This window comes from Numenius arquata, chromosome W, assembly GCF_964106895.1.
Source record: "Numenius arquata chromosome W, bNumArq3.hap1.1, whole genome shotgun sequence".
NCBI classification, from domain to species: domain Eukaryota; kingdom Metazoa; phylum Chordata; class Aves; order Charadriiformes; family Scolopacidae; genus Numenius; species Numenius arquata.
The window spans coordinates 13,601,703-13,623,384 of NC_133615.1; the positions used below are offsets into that span (position 1 = coordinate 13,601,703).

At 38.5% G+C, this 21,682-nt stretch overlaps 1 protein-coding gene across 1 annotated transcript in view; it reads left to right on the top strand.

Annotated features, from left to right (window-relative positions):
- Positions 1 to 21,682, top strand: part of LOC141476693 (guanine nucleotide-binding protein G(q) subunit alpha-like) — a 191,633-nt gene that overhangs the window by 47,783 nt on the left and 122,168 nt on the right. The gene's annotated exons all lie outside the window — the stretch shown is intronic.

Below are 21,682 nucleotides of genomic sequence, written 5' to 3' on the forward strand. Positions count from 1 at the left end.
CCAGAGTACAGTTAAGCCATTTTTCTGGTTTGTACCAGTATTAAAGGTTTTCCATTAATATGTGGGGAAAAAATAAAATTATTAGAAAAATAGGTGGGGATACCTGCTTGTGTGTGAGTATATTATGAAATAAAACTTTTGATACAAGGCCTTAGAATAAGCAAAATATTTTGAAAGTGATATCATTGAAATTTAGGAGAAAATATATTTAAAGCATTTTGCAAGGTTCATCTTTGATTAGCCTAACTTCTTTCCATTTTGTCCATTCAGAAATTGAAATCAAATGTATAACTGGTATAACTAGTATTAAAAAGGAAATTTGTGTGTGTATTTCAGCTCCCTGTTTTTGCTGTACATAAAGCACTGAATTTCCTAACAAGCTTACTTGAAAAGTTAGTTCATTGTGAAGCGCACATTTTTCTTCAGAATTGGTTATTTACTGTCACTTTGCTGTAGTATATGAAAGTCTTAATCATAAATCAGTAAATTATTTCCTTGTATTATACTACAAAGTATATATTCTACAGTAATTATTCAAATTGAATGTTGAATTTATATAGAATTTTTTATATAGTTGAAGTGAATTAGTTAGAAGTGGTATAGCTGTATACATATGGCCAGACCTTTCTAATTTGAGCTGTTCACTTTCTCTATATAAAAATAACTTGACTGAAAATGAGTGAGTCTATCTTTGAGCTCAGCTACTTTGCAAGCATTCCCATCAGTTCTAATAGGGCTAGGTGTGGAGTAAAGTAAAACTTGCCAAAGTTGTCAGGTTCTAGATGCAAATCCTTTAAAAACTCAGAGGAATTAAAAAATGCAATGGTTTTTTTTATTTCCTCCTCCTCACCCCCCTTCTTATTTTTTTTTTCTCTCCATTGAAAGCAAACTCATTAGCCTTGCAACCTAAAAACCACAGGAAGGTCACTTCCTATTAATTTGAATCTTATATCAGGATATTCAGTCCCTGGAGAGAATATCTCAAAGTTTGAGTAACAGCATATTTTTAGCACAGTACTTGTTTTGCACAATAGCGTAGAAAACTACAGCTCAAGCTGATGTTTATGTGGCTGAGTCTAAAGAAAAGAGAGTGAAGTGACCCTTATTTCAAATTCAAAAAGTTAAGTAGGCAGTTGGGATCCTTGTACAGTGTAAAAAACCCAACATCTAGGCTGGATTATTTTAATATCATCAATGTAGGAAGAGGCATATTTTAAGTTAAGGAAGTTAGTTCTTCCAGCATTGTGTTGGCTTCATAGTCACCAATATAAAGAGGCAGAGTCTGAAATGCAATGTCCTATATTATAATATTCTAGACTCTTTGAAAGATTTATTATCAAATAGTGAAAGTCAGTTGAGAAATGTAAATATTAGTGTTTACATTGTAATGTCTCAGAACTGATGGTAGTGCATTGTATCATACTTCTTTCATCACATTTCTTTCTTGTCAACTCCAGAATATGAGCTCTATGGAGGTTTAAGATAATGGGTGAGGGCTGTCTCTTCTCTTAGGGATGTGACATAGTAAATGGTGGCTTATGGATTGTTTTTTAGTTTCCTTTTGAGTAAATGTTACTGTGTTTCCATTATTTTTTTAATCAGAAGTTGTGAAGTTTTTATATGCATCTTGAATTTTGGAGAAGCAGTTTATAAAATACAGAAAAGCCTTAGCTGTTTTTTTCTTTTTTTTTTTTTTGTTCTGGTTTTTACAGAAATGGATTTGAGCAATTCTCAGAATTGTCTGTCTGCAAAATTTTGTGAATGTACAATAGTAACTCACATGCAACCACTGACATTCAAATTCCATTTTTAAAAATTAAGATATAGATGTATATATTTTAAAATCTTTTTTAAAACTGTCTTTTTAGAAATTTGACCTATGTATCTATGTTCCTGTCAGTCCTTTCAAATACTGAATTAAGAAAACCATTAACTTCAGGTTTTTTAACTTCTGACATTCCCAGTGTTGTCCACAGTGGCTTAGAAGCCATTGCTCCAGGTAATGTAGTCCCCCATTTCTCCTTTTCTATCTTTTTCCATGTCTAATATTGCTGAAGGTTGGCTTTTTATTTTTTCTCTCCTGTTGTTACAGTTTTACTAAATAAATGTACTACTGTACTAAAAAATTACTACCACTTTTACCCTTTATTGTTCCTTTTCAATGTAATTTCCAGAAGACAGTTGCCTCTTCTTACAGAGTGTCAGGAAGTTGTCACTCAGTAGTGGTTAGCAGGCAGGAAATCTTAATTGAATCTTTTACCTGAAACAAAAGCTCTTGAAACCAAGAGTAGTTTAGAGAGAAGATATGCTAGGTGGAAACCCACAAATCTAGCACACCTTACCAGGTATATTCACCCATTATTTATACACAAAAGATTCTCATTATTCCACCTACCTAATCCATAACTCCACCTAGGCTTACATATTCATTAGGATGACCAAATAGCCCTTTTGCACATGCATATTAAATTTTGCAGCGTCAGCAAAACACTTCTGCACAGGTGTGAGTTTCTCAGTGGTCATTTGGGTAGGGATACCCTTCCTCACATTATCCTTTTGAGTCATCGCAGGACAGTAAAAGTTTACTGTAAGTTTGCCAACTTCTTGAGGAGAAGGATGTTCCTTGAAGTAGCCACAGCTCTGTCTTAATTGGTATAGGAGTATATACTTTGATATATGAGAGAACCTTGAAGTGATTAACTACTTCTTGTTATCCCATCCTTATCATTATCAGCTCTGTGACTATTTTCTCACACAGTAAGAAGGTTAGTAGGAAGCAAACAACATTTTAGTTAGCATATGGGTAACAAATCCATGCCCATAATTTCCTGTGAGACTTCTTAAATATTTATAACAAGATATCTAATGGGATTAAGATAGTAACAGAGCAGGTTACAAGAAAATCTAGAGACTGAAAACATAAAATCACGTCTTATTGTAGACCAAGAATTTTGCTGCAAAGAGTGGTTCCATTGCTGAAGTGGTTTCTGTATTTAAGCCTATTTCCTATAGGGAATGTTTAAAAATTAAAATAAGCAGGTATGGGAAAATGCTTTTAAAGTCCAAAATCTTACTGACATTATCTTCGAGTCCAAGTTTATTTTGTTGACCCCGCCCCCCGTAAGTCGGATGAATCTACTGTAACAAACAGACAAAAGTAAGACATCAGGATCAGGTATAGAGTCCAATTACATAAATTCTCATCTCAGGTAAACAATTTGGAGTCTTAAATGTTTTGGATCTCTTCGGTGAAAATTCATGTTGAACAAACATAGGTTGGAGAAAAGGACCTCCCTCATATACCTCACCTAATATGCAAAGAGTATTAAGGGTTGAATCCCAAGCAGCAGTGTGCAAGCTGTGCGTGAGGTTCATTGACTCACATGATGCAGACTGTGTGGGATTTCTGGCCTTTTTAAAAAGAATAATATTCTTGGGATGCTGAAATAAAATATTTCTAAATAGCTTATTGGTCTGGAACACTGTCGTGATTTAGCCCCAGCCGGCAACAAAGAACCACGCGGCCGTTTGCTCACCCTCCCCCCCGCGGCAGGATGAGGGGAGAATCGGAAGAAAAAGGCAAAACTCGTGAGATGAGATAAAGGCAGTTTAACAGAACAGCGAATGAAAGAGGAAAACAACAACAATAAGACTGATAAAGGAATATACAAACACGATTAATGTACAACCGCTCACCGCCCAGAAAGCCCCAGCCGGCTCTGGAGCAGCGATTCCTGCCGCGCCGCGCCCCTCCCCTCGGCCAGCTCCCCTGGGTTATATACTGAGCATGACGTCACATGGTATCGAATGCCGATTTGGCTAGTTTGGGTCAGCCTTTCCAGCAGTGTCCCGTTCGAGCTCCTTGTGAAAATTAACCCTATCCCCGCCGGAACCAGGACAAACACACACAATAAAGTGGCTCTTCAAGCAGATGGAGAAAACTGAACTGTGCCAAGTGTGCAAGCAGTATTCTTCAGCGTCTCAAACACGAAGCAGAGAGTTTAAAAGCAGGTTGCAGGAAAAAGGGATTTATAATAGTCATGTTAGTTAGTATTCAACATATCCTAGTACTCTCAGATGTCTTCCTCCAGACACAAATAAAGAAAAATTACCCAGTAAATTGAAGTTTTGCAGACAGTTAAATGCTTCTAATACTGTGAAGCTCCTGATGCATTTTTTTTTCTCAAGAAATAGACTAGCTAAGAGCCAGCCAACATGGAAGAGTGTAGTAAGATTTTAAGTATTGTAATCAATTAACATCTATTCAGATAAAGAAATTGAAGATGACTTTTTTTTTTTTTCAGGAGCCTTGTTTGACATGAGGTAAAAACCGGCTCCCTAATAGCTTTACATTTCCTCCCATGAGGATGTTCATTACAGAGCTTTAGAGGCTTCAATAAAGCCACAAACAATTTCTTCCTCAGTGCTTCATAAAGAATGAACTTCCACAATCCTAAATAGATCTCAGTCTCTCCCCAACTGCTTTTCTCTTTTTTTTAACTGTCTCCCTCTATTAGTCATTTACTCCTCTCATGCCTAGCTGGCCTCTCTCCAGTCTTTTTAACATTTGACCTTATAAAGTTTTTATCTGTTTTCCTGTGACTTTACCATATTGTCCTACTCTCTACTGTTTTCATTTTTCATTATATTTTAAGCAAACTTTTTTAAAAATCATCTTTTTATCAATGTAGTAACTTATATCCTGGCCTCCTCCTACCATTTCACTTGCTTCCCTCATTTGTTTAACTTTTGGTTAGAGCAGGGATTTCTTGCATTTGTCTGTATTGCTCCAATGAATTTGTAAATTACTTGTTTCCATCTCTTATATTCTGCTTTACTATTTCATATTTTATCCCAACAGAAGTGACTTTTAGATTTATTTTTTTTCCAAGTATAGGAAAAATGATTGTGTATCAGAGGTAAAGTAGGTTAGCAGGGTCACTCAAAAAGCTGAGAATATCTTTCTTAAAAATAAACATATAAATATACAAGCAAACATTTTTCACCTTCCCAGTAAAATTATAGTTATTTTCACCTATATGAAATGACAAGACTGTCTAAGCCTTCAGTTCTGCAAACACGCTTAAATGTTCACATTTTAGAACAGCTGCAAACCCCCAAAATTCAATGAATTAATCACATTTAAGTTCATGCATGTGCTAACATTTAATTTTGAAAAGAGTAGGACCTTGATTATGGAATATATATGCCAAATATATACTGTAGACATAAATTTGAAAACTCAGCTACTCATTTTGCAGTGCATTAAAATTTCTTCATTCCTCCTTTTATATTTCATTTTAAGAGAAGCACTTTATTTTTTAAAAAATATAATATTTTAAGTGATTAGCTGCCCTTTGCTAATGGGAAGTGATAAGTCATGTACAAAAGCATATGTGTGGGGTATGATGTCCATGTTTATCTTTCCAATTCCACCATTTTACTGCTAGTAGAGAGAGAATGGGTGGTGAAAATGCTTGCTTACAGATTCTTGTAGATTTTGTGATCGCTCCTGCAGGGCTTAAAGGACAATAACTATAGGAAGATATTTCTAGCTTTTTTTTTGTCGTTGTTTCTTTTTTATAAGTATTCTTTCTCTTTTACTTCAGATATATTTGTCACAGTTATTTTTCTTATTGGGTGTCTGAAAAGAAACATTCATGTGAGCATGCATTCTGACAATAAAAATGTGAAATACTCTTAGGGCAACTTTTCTATGTAATAGAGGTCTGGAGTTTATTTTAAGGTAATGAGTGAAATATCACAGTCTTAGAACGATTCTGACTTTTTCCTTTATTAACTATATGGGTATTCTGTGAGATTCTGTGAAGATTTGTGTTATATATAATATTCAATATACAAATATAAACATAATTTTTTTCTTAGAGTAAAATATTTGTTAACTTCCTAATTAGTTCATTCATTTGTACAAGTTATGTGTTTAGATAACCCAGTGTTTAATTCTGAAATAATTTCAGATTGAAATATTTTCTTAAAATTCCTCTGAAACTTTAAAAAAATATTTCCTTCCCCTGGTAAACATTTTTTGGGAAACTGACCGATCCAGTTATGTTCCATTTATGTTATGTGAAATTACTAGAATCTTTTCAGTCTCATGTCTTCATCGTTCATTTCTACTAACTCACAAGATTTGCTTGAAAAGAGGGACAGGGAATGGGGGTTGCAGTCAGTTCATCACGTTGTCTCTGCTGCTCCTTCCTCCTTACATTCCCCTGCTCCAGCATGGGGTCCCTCCCACGGGAGACAGTCCTCCACGAACTTCACTGATGTGAGTCCTTCCCGCAGGCTGCAGTTCTTCATGAACTGCTTCAGCATCGGTCCCCCACGGGGTCACAAGTCCTGCCAGAAAACCTGTTCCAGCATGGTCTCCTCTCTCCACGGGTTCACAGGTCCTGCCAGAAGCCTGCTCCAGCGCCTGCTTCCCACAGGGTCACAGCCTCCTTCAGGCACATCCACCTGCTCTTGTGTGGTGTCCTCCACGGGATGCAGGTGGATATGTGCTCTACCGTGGACCTCCATAGGCTGCAGGAGCATAGCCTGTGTCACCATGGTCTTCACCATGGGCTGCAGGGGAACCTCTGCTCCAGCGCCTGGAGCACCTCCTCCCCCTTCTTCTTCACTGACCTTGGTGCCTGCAGAGTTGTTTCTCTCATATTCTCACTCCTCTCTTCTGGCTGCTGTGTGCAGCAGGTTTTTTTCCCCCTCTTAAAATATGTTATCCCAGAGGCACTACCACCATCACTGTCTGGCTCAGACTTGGCCAGTGGTGGATCCGTCTTGGAGCCAGCTGGCATTGTCTCTATCAGACACAGTGGAAGCTTCTAGCAGCTTCTCACAGAAGTCACCCCTATAGCACCTCTGCTACCAAAACCGTGCCACACAAACCCAATACAGTTTTATAAATTCTCTTGCAGTCAGCCTGCAAATTAAAATAAAAAGAACATAGGGAAGAATAAAATGTGATATTTTTCAAAAGTAGTTTGTGGAATGTTTAATTTAGATGTGCAGTAACAATTTGGGGAAGTAAATAACTTCAACATTTATTCTCTTTTTAAAAAAGTTTTTTCAGCTACCTGCCATTTCATAACTAGCTTGTGTTTTTTAAACCCTTTTCTGTAGCGAAAAAGTTAACTGGTTCTGTGGTAATGCAGGTGCCAACAGTATTGCAAAGATATGAAGAACATTTGACTAGTACATATAGTATATGTGTGTACTTTGGCAGGCAGTATAAAACAGATAATGGATTTTTCTAAAAGACAATTGGAGTTACTTCTGTTTCAAATTTTCTCATGGGAAAAGGTGTTTAAGGATATATATGAGGAAACTGAGGAATAAATGAATGGACAGATCTTTTCAGGGGTTGCAAAGGAGTCTCTTGCACAATCATATATCTGCAAGGCAGAACAAAAGAGTGTTCAGGTAGTTTCTAAACTGCCTTCAGGAATTTTTGAAGAACCCTATCTATCCCTTTTTGGACGCTCATCATCTTTTGTGGTCTTCCTGTAGAGCTTCCTGTGTATTGTTCTTGGATACTATATGAATCAGCAGTGTGTGTGGTGTTTTACGCATCTGACAAATAAGAAAACTGCAACAACAATATTTTTCATATTCTTTATTGAGATTGGCTCTATTAAGAGAACTACTTTCTTAGATTCCACTGGAATGAATTTATGTGATCCAGTAGGTCTTTTTAAATTTCTGTCATCTACTAGGTAGGATAGACAGTAGAAAACAGCCTTTTATGAATGCATCCCAAACAAAAGTTACAACCGTATGGGTGTACTGAAACAGATGCCATCTACACAAGCCTTTTTCAACATAAAATGTAATCAAATTGTGGCTGTTCCACATTCTAATGTAAGTTTTCATCGTGTCCTGCATTACTGTGTTGTACTACATGAGAAATGGATTGTATGATTTCTTTCCCCTTGGGAAAGGAATGAAAATGAGATTTCTCATATGAAGCTATCCCAATGAGAGGAAATGTACATAAATATGCTTTGGAGGGGATTTGACAGTATAAAGGTAGTGGTATAGTTGAGATGCAGGTTGAATTGTCGAACCTACTTTTAAGGTTAGGGTTAATGCCTGAATAAGTGTATTCAGTAATGTTTCTCTAGTGTTCAGATGGTCTCATTAAGTCATTATTCCTTAAACGTGACAGTTATTTCTCAGCAGGATACCAAATTAAGTTTTTTTCACTAAACACCTTTTTTGCCTATTCTGGATTTGGTGGTTAGATCTCTTTGATCATGTTAGGGTTGTGTGTGTGGTGGTTTGGCAGGGTGGGCAGGTTGGTGGGGTCTTTCACCTTGGGTATTCTCCATATCTGATCTTGTACAACTGTATTTTACTGAAGAGAGTAAGAGGAGGAAATAAACAAGAACTGTTGTACTGCTGCTTTTTTCCCGGTTCCCATATTTCTTTTGAGTATTTAGTCTTTGAAACTCAGTTTCTCAGGAAATTTTCTCCAGCAGTATGGATCATGGAATTAATCACATGGGGGTCATTCTTTGACATAACCTCATTTTGTCCAGCTATATGAAGCTAAGGTGGCTGTGAAGTACAGTCTTTCTGATTTAGTAGTATTTTCAGACTTATTTTGCAGAGAGAGGGTTATTACCAGCTGCAGAGTTTGAGAGAATTGTAATACAATGTTTGTTAAAATAAGTATGACAAGTGACTGTGGAACCAAACAGAAAACTGTCATAATTTTAGGCTTTACAGTTGATGGTATTGTACAAAATACAGAACATCCCTTCTATAAACTGTATGTAAAGAAGCAACAGTATCTTTTCCTTATGAAGAGCAAAAATGTAATGCATACTTTTACCATGAATTAATTTTGTCTCAAAAAATGGAGTTTATAGATACTTTGATAGGCTGAATAAAATGTGCTTAACCAGAACATACCACACCCAAAATTCAGATATCTGTATTTATTTCCATCTCCTAATTATGCCTCAGTGCATCAGTAGATTAATGTAATGAGTAACAAGAATAAGTCTTCTCTGTTATGATGTTACTGGTGCCAGCACTGTTATAGTTCATAAATAAAATCAGTAAGTGAGCAAAGCATTTTTTTCTGCACTGTATAGAATTTTTTCCTCAGTATAAACAATTATAGAATAAGGTAAAGACTTGCGCACTTAAATATGTTTCTTCTGTTTTGATGGAATCTTGCCATTTTGAGTGTTAGTCTGTGCTGTGTTTCATGCTTTTACAGCATCTTGCTATTCAGCAGCCCGATGCTGTTAGAGACCAATGGGTAGGACTGAAATATTAATATAGTAGACTTCACGATGAAGAAGAGTGCTGGAAAAGTGTTCAAAGCTGTTATCCAAAGACTATTTGACTGTAGACCTCTTCTCCTCCCCAAGTGCTGAACTGTGGCACTGTCCACTGCCCCAGCCTCTGCATCCCTTGCCCTACTTGCACACTCATAGTGAGCAGTCCCAGAATAATCCAACATTTGATTTACAGTGCAGAATCATGAATGGAAAGCAGCAGTAGCATGTCCAGCACATGCTGCCTTGGATTACCATGAGGTAAAAAATCTCTTTGGATCTAGGTCATCTTTGTTTAAATGATGTGTGGTGGGCTGTAGGGATCCTTCAATCTTCGATCCCTGTCTCTGTCAGCAACTCATTATGTGGTAACAAGAAAGTCAATTTTGCCAGAAGTGTTGAATATGCTTGTTAAAGTTGGGTAATTCAATCTAAATATCCTATAATAATGCCTTAATTTCTTTTACTTGCTTTACATAGTGCAGCATATGCTAGCTATTGAAATTGATATACTTATTGGCAGCTAAGAACCTAAATATAGATCTTGGATTGGATCCTACAGAATTTAAATTTGCATTAGCATTGTTTAGTTTAAAGCTATCAAACTTTAAACAAATACATTTTAATATTATAATTGTCTTTTTTATCCCCTTCACTTCTGTGTAAAACAAAGTTGTTTCCTCCCTTTATAACTTTATTGTACCAAAGTGTTAATCATACTAGTTTGGGGTTGCTGCAAAAACCTGTATGATTGTAGAAGTGAACGCATCTCTTGGTTTGCCAAGATTCCAAGCTTATGGGTGTGCTGCTCTAAGAGGAAAGGAAGTTTCTTGTTTCCTATACCTTGGCCTTACTGTGGTACAAAACATGAATAAGCACTCAGTAGTTTTAATACATAGACATATCGAACCATGTTTCATTAATTTCCAATATATTCAGAATTGCCCTCAGATAACTTACACTTAGTAATTATATGAAACGTATTAAATCATTAAAACCTCAGTGTATTCTGTGTTTTTCTGGAAGGGTAGGTTGGGGAGAGGGGCTTTGATTGGCTTAGGGGGGGTGTTTAGGTTTTTTTTGTTTTTTTAAGATGAGTGAGTTTTGGGAGATTGGAGTAATCTCAAGAATGTGCTGGAAGCCCCTCATTTTTTAGGTTCAAATAAATATATGAAGAGGTAGAAAACATGTTATAGACAACAATCTGGAACATGTAGGTAGATAAGTTCCTATTTTTTTTCTTTAAAGTTTGATGATAAATCAAAGGTAAGTTCTTATATTAAGTATACTGTTGTAATACAATTATATATCACCATAGGCACACATCAGTTACAGATGTTTTCACTGGGCACACTTCTCTTTTTCCATGTTACCAAGCTGTACACACCTTTTGGAAGCTGGAGTGTTTATAGGTAATTTGGGGACTAACATGAACTGTTTAACAAGTTCGGGCAGCAACTTGGAAGGATACAGGGGCAGAGGGTGTGAATAAAAAAGGAAATACTTGGAACAATGGAAAATACATGAAAAATGGAAAGGAGTACTAGAGAAATAGAGTAGAGGCTGCAAAAATAAGATGATTATAACTTGTGTTACAGCAGCATGTGATCCAGTATAGGACCCTACTTAGTTTTATCTTAACTAATTTAATAAGACTTCTGTATTAAAAATGTTTCTTTTTGTAAATAGATCTAAAAGGTGTTTACACTCCCATCATCAATCTTTGTCACAGGTAGAGTTCGTTTATGTCAGTTGTAGAGTTCAATAGTTATTTATTCCTACTTGTATTCTCAAACAGATAATAACAATTAAAGGAAACATTATAAAATAAGGAATATTTTATATTGCCTTTCCTTGAAGTTTTTTGTTTCAGCATTTTTATAGGGTCTTCTAGTTCTCCTGCAAGATCTTTAATGATCTATCAGGTGTTGCTCTTCTTTTTTTTGTTCATTTGTTGAAATCAGACATCTTCATATGTCCTCAGAGACTTCAACGCAAGAACAGTTAGCCTGTACATAGTTTAGGAATCAGGACATTTCTCTTATGCTTTCAGATTAAATCCTTCCACAGTAAAAGATTCTATTGAGAGCATAATTCTGCACTTGCCTCCAGAATTGGTTGATTCCAAACTGTTCTAATAGGTTCCTCTGACTCAATTAATTTGCTGGGTTACCAAAGGACAAGTAGGAATTTCTTCAGGCTCCTCCCCCATCATCAAAAAAAAAACCCAACTTGGATTCTATCTATCCCTTTTACTCCTCTAAAAGAGGTTTCATCCTAATGAGGAATTTATCCCTATTTTTATTGCTTTTTCCACTGATGTTTCAGAAAAATTTCTTCCAACTTTCTTATTTGACCAGTCTGGAGATTTGCTTAAATGATTACTGTACAGAAAGACTAAAATATTGGTTATTGATGATAGCAACTGTGATAAGCACTGAAATGCATAGCAACTATTTTTTTTCCAAATTTTCAAATTGTGGTACAATGCAACATACCCTAGAGGGCTGGTATTCTGTTGATCACAGAATTCTTTAGGTTGAAAGGGACCTATTTAGATCACCCAGTTCACCTTTCTGCTCAAGCAGGATCAGCTAAGAGCAGGTTGCCCAGGACTGAGTCCAGTTGGGTTTTGAATATCTCCACAGATGGAGGCTCCACCACCTCTCCTCTCTGGGCAACCTGTTGGTGCTCAGTCACCCTCACAGTAAGAAAGTGTTTTCTTGTGTTCAGATCAATTTTTTGTGTTTTAATTTGTGTCTACTGCCTATTGTTCTGTCAGTGGGCACTACTGAGAAGAGTTTGTCTCCCTCTCAAATCAAATACAATGAAGATGAATTGAAATAAAACGTTGCTTTAAATGGTCACTGCTTGGAGAAGGACAAAAAAGTTCTTTCTTCTGGGGAATCTAAATCCAATAGTAAAGAAACAACAAGCAGTTCTAGTGAATCCTGACCTATTTCAGTGACATTTGTGTACACACCCACCCACTTCACCCCCATTTTGCTGAGCTGTAGTTAAGCTTTTAAATGCTTTTTTTTTCCCTGAAGGAAAAGCCCTAAATAGAGAAACACACTGTGTGCTATTTTTGTTGTTACTTTCTCATTAATCAGAACTATTGGCCAGGATATTACATGATGGAATTTTTTTTTTCCCCTTATAATTTGAAGAAGTTGACATCACTAGAACAGGTTTAGATGTACACTCTTTTTCCTGCAAGTTTCTGTAGCTACACCTGTGATAAGTACTTATAAAATGGAGACATTGTGCTTAATATGCTTTTATAATTGTGCCAAACACATTCTTGAGTATTTTTATTTCCATTTATTTACTTTTATTTATTGTTAAATTTCAGAGTCTGAATAAGATAAAGATAGCTTTGTGTTTGTTACTGTTACCTGGGGTAGTGGTACCATTGTATCATTTTTCATTATCATTTTAATTCTTTCTGGAGCATATTTTTTATGGTTCTTTTAAAATATGTTTTTTAACAAGCAAAATAATAGCTTTGAATTCAAGAGTTCTCTAGTGAAGAGAACTACTCTTCTCTACTTCTTTTAGGTAGTTTGTTAATATTGGAACAATTCAGATTTTAAAAATGCTTTATGGGATCTTGTGTAGATTTTTTTTAAGAAATTTTCTATCTATCTCAATCGTCATGGATCATGAGACCAATTTTAGACTGCCATCTGGTAATTCCCAGAACAGCCCTGCTTACCTTCCTGCTTATATTTGTTTTGGCTGGGATGGAGTTAGTTTTCTTCATAGCAGCCAGTATGGTGCTGGTTTGGATTTGTGATCAAAACAGTGTTGATAATACCACCAGCATTTTAGCTATTGCTGAACAGTACTTGCACAGCATCAAGGCCACCTCTGTTTCTCACTCTGCCCCTCCCAGCAAGTAAGCTGGGGATGGACAAGAGGCTGTGAGGGAATTCAGCCAGGGCAGCTGACCCAAATTAACCAAAGGCATATTCCTTACCATATAACGTCATGCTCAGCAATTAAACTGGAGGGGGGAGTTTGCCAGGGGTTGCTGTTGCTCGGGGACTGACTGGGCATCGGTTGGTGGCGAGTGATTGTTTTCTGCATCACTTGTTTTCCTTTTGTTTTCTTTTATTTTGTTTCGTCTTTTTTTCTCTTTTACTTATTAAACTGTCTTTATCTCAACCCACAAGTTTTCTCACTTTTGCCCTTCCGATTCTCTTCCCCATCCTGCTGGGGGACAGTGAGTGAGCAGCAATACAATGTCGGCATTGGATCCCCTACACAGTTAACTCCATGGGAATCATAATTTATGTGGAAATTATTTCAGAAAAAGACATATTCCCAATATTATCTAATGAATCTTTACTTTATGCCTGAAATTTGAGAGCTTTTATGCTTCTGATTGGGTTGTCCTAACTTTTTTAGGCAGGAGGGACCAAAGGATTTCAAATGGGTTGGTTGGTTTGTTTCTCTCAGCGGGTAGGAGGAAGAAGACCTAAGAAATTTTGGTTTATATTTTTACCATTTCTCAAAAGAAGTCTTATATTCTGATTGCATAAAGTAGCTTGAGTCTATTTTTGAACAAAAGGCAAGTCGCTAACTGTCGTAGTTTGGGCTGGGCTGGCCACTAAAATGACAGATGCTCTCTAACTTCTCTCCCAAGTCAGAGAGGAATGAGAGAAAGAGAGAATTATGAATTTAAAAGAAACTAAACTAGTTTAATGAAATATTAATAATAAAATAATAAAAAGAAAAGATAATAATATTATTAAGAAAATAACAAAATATATACAACATATACAAAACCATATGGAGCTCCCAGAATGACAGTCATGTCACTGGCAGGCACTGGGAAAGTCCCAGACTGGACTCAGTGATGGACGGGAACTGGATTCCAGATCTGGATTCGGGAACACACAGATCGGGATCAAAGGCAGACGAACAGAGTCCTCCTTGGACGCCAGCCATTGAGGAAAGATGGCTGACCCTTTGATCCCTCAGCTGTTATACTGAGCATGGGGATATGATATACCCACTCAATGCCATGTTCTTTGGCCCAGTTACTTATAAGATTGTTTTTGAAATGAGTCGCATTGTCTGACTCAATTCTCTCTGGAGTACCATGTCACCACAAGACTTGCCTTTCAAGTCCCAGGATGGTATTCCGGGCAGTGGCATGGGGTACAGTATAAGTTTCCAACCATCCGGTGCTTCCTTCCACCATTGTAAGCATGTAACGCCTACCCTGGCGGGTTTGAGGGAGTGCGATGTAGTCTATTTGCCAGGACTCCCCATACCTATATAACCATCGTCCCCCATGCCACAAAGATTTTAACCTTTTAGCTTGCTTGATTTCTGCGCATGTTTCACAATCGTGGATAACCTGCGCAATAGCATCCATTGTTAAATCCACCCCTTGGTCATGAGCCCATTTGTATGTTGCATCTCTTCCTTGATGACCTGAAGTGTCATGGGCCCACTGAGTTAAAAACAGTTCACTTTTACGTTCCCAGTCTAAATCTGTCTGGAAAATCTTAGCAGCCTGATCCTCTTGTTGATTGTTTTGATGTTCCTCAGTGTCCTGACTCATGAGTACATGGGCATCTACATGGTATACCTTTACGACCAGTTTCACTAGCTGGTCAGCAAATTAATAATAATATTAATAATATTAATGAGAACATTATAAAATATATACAAAACCATATTGAGCTCCCAGGATGACAATTGCATCACTGGCAGGAACTGGAAAAGTCCAAGATTGGACTCAGCAACAGACAGGAGTTGAACTCAGGAACTGGATTCAGGAACACATGTATCGGGATCAAAGGCAGACGAACAGACCGAGCCCTCCTTGGACGCCGGCCATTGAAGAATGAGGCTGACCCCTTTGATCCCTCAGCTTTTATACTGAGCATGGGGCAGATGGGATGGAATACCCTGTTGGTCAGTTTTGTCCGTTCCTCCCCACAGGTGCAACTTCTCTACACTTTTCCACTTCTGACTCTCCAACTTGGTACATAACAAAGTGAGCTGACCTTGGTTGTTATAGCAATAGGTATAAGCAGGAGCTTTTCTGCATACCATTCCTTGGTATTAACAATAAATATGAGGCCTTATCTCTGCTAGAAGCCGACACTGTCTGAAAAACATGCTGTAAATTTCAGAGAGTCCAGTTAGTTAGAAGAAGCTTAGCTGAAAAGTAAAATTACTGAATAGAAAGTTGGTTCTGTTTATAATAGATAGATACCAATAGAAAGTTGGTACCTCAAACTAGGATAAACTATAAGCTGTAGTGACTGTTTACTGAATGTTTACAAGAAGAGAGATGTAGATATAACAAGATAATTTCTTCTGAAAGTTTCATTACCTCCCAAAGAATCATCTGTCAGATTAAAATGGGAGGGGGAGGAAATTTTGTGTGACTTTTCAAATTATATTGAAATTACTGTCTGTCTTTGGTTCTTTTTTTTAATTCCGTTCTGCACCCTTCCTGATTTCTTCCCTTACCCTGGTTAGTAAATCTATTTTGAATTATTTGCAAATATGTTGTGGGGGAGGGACATGACAACCTTCATTAACTGCAGATGAATCTCAAAAGAATTCAAATGGAAATGTACCTAATATATAAAATGTAAGCCCAAACAGGCACCTTTTTGCACTCCAGAATCTCAACAACGCTTTTCAAGCCATCTCCTTTCTGCATTTTTTTCTTTCCTTGCTTTCACTTTCCTTGAAAGATAAGCCTTCTGTCAAATCTGTTATGTCCTCACTCTTGAGGATTATTGACATAAGGTTCAGGCTTGACATGCGTGAAAGAACATCCAACCTCAAAACACTTGATACAACTTGTTCTCTGAAAATTGTTCTATTCTGATAATCTTACTGATTATCAAGGTGGGAACCAGAAGAAGGTTCAGTGGGAACATTTTTCTTACTGCATTACGCGGAAACAGAGTTGTTTAGCTTCTTGAATGGGACTTTTTAATGAAACTTCTCCATAATATTGCATACAGTCTAGGACAGCAGAAACACTTTGCTTATGTTGTTTACACTTCTTATTTTACTTGTATCTCATATATAAAAGTTCTTCAAAGTACGTATATCAGTTATGTAGGCCTACAAAACTGCTGGTAGTCTAAACTGATAAGTATGAAAAGAGATGTATAAGGAAGTCCAAATTGATGTTCTTTCCTTTAGTTTCCCTCTGAGAATATGTGTCCTTGCTTTTCATGTATAAAGAAGTTGTAGTGGTGTGAAAACGTGGTTCTGTAAATTTTTCTTTTTCCACTTGCAGTTTTGCCTTCTGAAGTCATGAAGCACTTTCCCATTTCTTTCTTTCTACCTGTATTTTAGATTTCTCCAAATGCATTGGATAATCTGTTTTGTAATGCATTATTATTCTAGTGATTGTATGGTGATTCCAATTTACTTCAAGTTTGGTTTCCATTAAAACAGAAAATTATGTGTAGCTCCGGGAGTTCTTACCCTTTGGACATCTGCCTTTTTTGAGGAAAAAAAACTAAAACATAGTTAAAACACCACAATGAAGAAAACTCCCTATACATGCTGTTCCTTATTGTTCCCTTTAGTGCAATTACTTAAAATACACAGTAAGAGGAATAGATCAAGTAATTAAAATTCAAGTGTTAATGACAGCAAAACCTGATCAAAGCTCAGATCTAACTATCTCAGAGCACCGTACATGTCCTTTGCTTGTGACTTTATTAATCACGTTATATTTATTATATTGTACTTTAGTGTTATGGTTTATATAAAGTATAAACAAATATATATAAATATATTATCATTATAATACATAATGGGTATATATATACAGACACACACTTTATATATAGTCATAATATTGTAATTTAGCGTTGTGGTTTGCTCACTCCCTCCTAGTGGTATAGAGGGGAGAAGTGGAAAACAGAGAGAGGAAAATAAAACCCAAGAAAGGCAAGTGATGCAAATGAAAACAATTGCTCACCACCAACCGACTGATGCCCAGCCAGTCCCTGAGCAACAGCAGCCCCTGCCAACCTCCACACCCCCAGTTTTATTGCTGAGCATGACGTTATAGAATCATAGAACTGTCTAGGTTGGAAGGGACCTTTAAGATCATCTAGTCCAACCATCAACCTAACTCTGATAAAGACCATCACTAAACCATATCGCTAAGCACTATGTCAACCCGTCTTTTGAATACCTCCAGGGATGGTGCCTCAACCACTTCCCTGGGCAGCCCATTCCAATGCTTAATAACCCTTTCAGTGTAAAAATTTTTCCTACTATCCAATGTGAACCTCCCCTGGCTCAACTTGAGGCCATTTCCTCTTGTCCTGTCGCCTGTGACTTGGGAAAAGAGACCTCCTTTCAGGGAGTTGTAGAGAGCTCCTTTTCTCTAGGCTGAACAACCCCAGTTCCCTCAGCCTCTCCCTCAGCCTCTCATATGGTATGGAATATCCCTTTGGTCAGTTGGGGTCAGCTGTCCTGGCCTTGTCCCCTCCCAACTTCTCATGCACACCCAGTCTACTGGCGGGGAGGGCAGCGTGAGGAGCAGAGAAGGCCTTGACTCTGTGTAAGCACTGCTTAGCAATAAAAAAAAACACATCAGTGTGTTATCTATGCTGTTTCCAGCACAAATCCAAAACATAGCCCCATACTAGCTACTGTGAAGAAAATTAACTCTATCTCAGCCAAAACCAGTACAACTTTGAATGAATTTATCTTGTTTTGAAATAGTGTTCAGCCTTTACAATTTGAATATGCTGGAGGCTAAATCCGTTCCTCACTGCTATACTGTTAAGTGCATTATAATCACTATATATAGTATATATATAATATATATTATATATACACTATATTTATATATTATATATTTATTATATACTATTGTTATGGTTTGAGAGAACCCATAACAATCTATTGTCGTTAGACAATTATTCTATCACCCGATGACCCCTCCCCACCCGGAAAGGGGAATTGGGGAACACAAAGAAACACGAGGGTTGAAATATAAATAGATTTAATAGACTAAGACTAAATAATTAACAATAATACTAAAGAACCAGTATTAATTCCGATACCGATATAAGATATACAGGAATTATACTCAGCCAACTATATCAGTAGGAAGCTGTGCACTCCCAGCAGTGGATAGCAAGTATCGGACACTGTGAGTGCAATGGCTTCAGGAGGAAGGGAAGGCCTCAGGGGTCCGGCACCGGGGCAAGAAGTTGTCTGGACTGCCGCCATCAGGGAGAGAGCCAGCTACGCAGCAAACTTTTCTAATTTATATTGGATGTGACGTTCATGGTATGAAATACTCCTGTTGGCCAGCCTGGGTCAAATGCCCAGGCCTTGCTCCTCCTTGTCCCTGCACCTGGCAAGGCTCGAAAACACTAACCTTGAATCCCACAGAGCCTGGCTGGCTATAAAGTAAATATTTTCACAAATTCAGATACTAGAGTCTTCTAAAAGTGCAATTTTCCCCAGCATTAGAAGAAAAGCTAGTCCTGTGTCTCTCAACCCAGGACATTCCACCCCTTATTTCATACCATATATCTGTCACACTTCAGTGTACTATTATATTTATCTTCTAATATACATATATATATAGAGAGAGACATATATAATCCTCTAAAGTTATGAGCTATTCCTCTAAAAGGTCCATTGAATTTCTTTAGTCCAAAACTGTGAGTTCCATCTATCATAATAGTCTTTTAGGATAGAAACGAGTGATGTGGCATTCACTCAGTTGTCGGATCAGGACCAGGCCTCAGTACAGGATCGCAGATGGTTGGAGTTGGGCGCATCAATATAAGGTGTTGTGCTCACGGCCAGCATGTTCCCTGTTGCTGGACACCATTCGACAGAACTGACTCTGGGTCCATTACCATTACGTTATCCTGAAAAACACTTATTGAACACTGTTAGTATTAGGCAACAATTGACACCGTATCATTTAAATTAAGGATTCTCACCCAAAATCAGATCTCCTAAAGGTACACATCGAGCCTCTCCATTCTTCTGCATCACCCACCAAGTATGCCCTGGTCCTTCAGCAAAAGCAACCCCACGGGTGGGTTTGCCTTTACCTGAGGCCGGGGTAACCCAGACTGTTTTTCCCAACATATTCTTTACATGCACCACAGGGACCTTATCCCCTTCTACAGTAGGTAAAAGCTCTGAGTGAGCAGGACCAGCTTGGCTGACAGTTCCCCTGGTGTTGACTAACCAGGTGGCTTTTGCTAAATGTTCATCCCACTTTTTAAATGTTCCAGCACTCATCGCTTTCAGTGTAGTCTTCAGCAGTCCATTGCATCGTTCGACTTTCCCAGCAGCTGGTGCGTGGTGGGGGTTGTGATATATCCACTCGATACCATGCTCTTTAGCCCAGGCATCTATAAGATTATTTCGGAATTGAGTCCCATTGTCTGACTCAATCCTCTCTGGAGTACCATGTTGCCACAGGACTTGTCTTTCAAGGCCTAAAATAGTGTTACGAGCAGTGGCATGAGACACAGCATATGTTTCCAGCCAGACGATGGTTGCTTCCACCATAGTAAGAACACAGTGTTTTCCCTGGCGGGTTCGTGGAAGGGAGATACAGTCCATTTGCCAAAGCTCCCCAAATTTATATTTCAGCCACCGTTCTCCATACCACAAAGGCTTTGATCGTTTGGCTTGCTTAATTTCAGCACATGTTTCACATTGATGGATGACCTGTGCAATAGTGTCCATAGTCAAATCCACCCCTCGGTCACGAGCCCATCTATATGTTGCATCTCTTCCTTGATGGCCTGAAGTGTCATGGGCCCACCAAGCTAAAAACAATTCACTTTTACGTTGCCAGTCCAAGTCTACTTGGGACACTTTAATCTTAGCAGCCTGATCCACCTGATGATTGTTTTGTTGTTCCTCAGTGGCCCGACTCTTAGGTATATGGGCATCTACATGTCGTACCTTCACAGACAGCTTTTCTAATTGGACAGCAATATAGATTCATAGATTGGTCCAGGCTGGAAGGGACCTCCAAAGGTCATCTAGTCCGACCTTCCCGCAGTCAGCAGGGACACCCCCAACTAGACGAGGTTGCCCAGGGCTTGCCACAAGTCAGCAGCCCAGATGGGTTTACCTCTGCGCTGCCAGTTGCTCTTCTCCCATTGCTTCAACCACCCCCATAATGCATGTGCCGCCATCCATGAGTCAGTATAAAGTACCGGCCACTTTTCTCTCTCAGTAATATCTAAAGCCAACTGGATGGCTTTCACTTCTGCAAACTGACTCGACTCACCCACTCCCTCAGTCGCTTCTGCGACTCGTCGAGTAGGACTCCACACAGCAGCTTTCCACCTTCGCTGGTTTCCTACAATACGACAAGATCCATCAGTGAACAGCATGTATCACCTCTCGTTCTCCAATAACTGATTATATGGTGGTGCCTCCTCAGCCTGCACCACTCTCTCCTCTGGGGATCCTCCAAAATCTGTGCCTTGTGGCCAATCCATGATTACCTCCAGAATTCCTGGACGATTGGGGTTCCCTATTCGAGCTCGCTGAGTAATTAGTGCTACCCACTTACTCCACATTGCATCAGTTGCGTGATGTGCGGAAGGAGTTTTCCCTTTAAACATCCAGTTCAACACTGGCAACTGAGGTGCCAGGAGAAGCTGTGCTTCAGTACCAATTACCTCCAAGGCAGCTCGAACCCCTTCATATGCTGCTAATATCTCTTTCTCAGTGGTAGTATAGTGATCCTCTGATCCTCTATATGCTCGACTCCAAAACCCTAGGGGTCGGCCTCGAGTCTCTCCAGGTGCTCTTTGCCAGAGACTCCAGGTAGGGCCATTCTCCCCGGCTGCGGTGTACAGCACATTTTTTACATCTTGTCCGGTTCGGACTGGCCCAAGGGCTACTGCATGAACAATCTCCCGTTTAATCTGCTCAAAGGCTGACTGCTGCTCAGGGCCCCATTCAAAATCATTCTTCTTTCTAGTCACTTCATAGAGAGGGCTCACAATCTGACTGTAACCAGGAATCTGCATTCTCCAGAAACCCACAACGCCTAAGAAGGTTTGTGTTTCCTTTTTGTTAGTAGCTGGTGACATAGCTGTTATTTTGTTAATCACATCCATTGGGATCTGGCGACGCCCATCTTGCCACTTAATTCCTAAAAACTGAATCTCCTGTGCAGATCCCTTAACCTTACCTCGTTTGATGGCAAAACCAGCTTCCAGGAGGATTCGAATTACCTTCTCTCCCTTCTCAAAAACTTCTTTTGCTGTATCACCCCATACAATGATGTCGTCAATGTATTGCAGGTGTTCTGGAGCTCCACCCTTCTCCAGTGCAGTCTGGATCAGTCCGTGGCAAATAGTAGG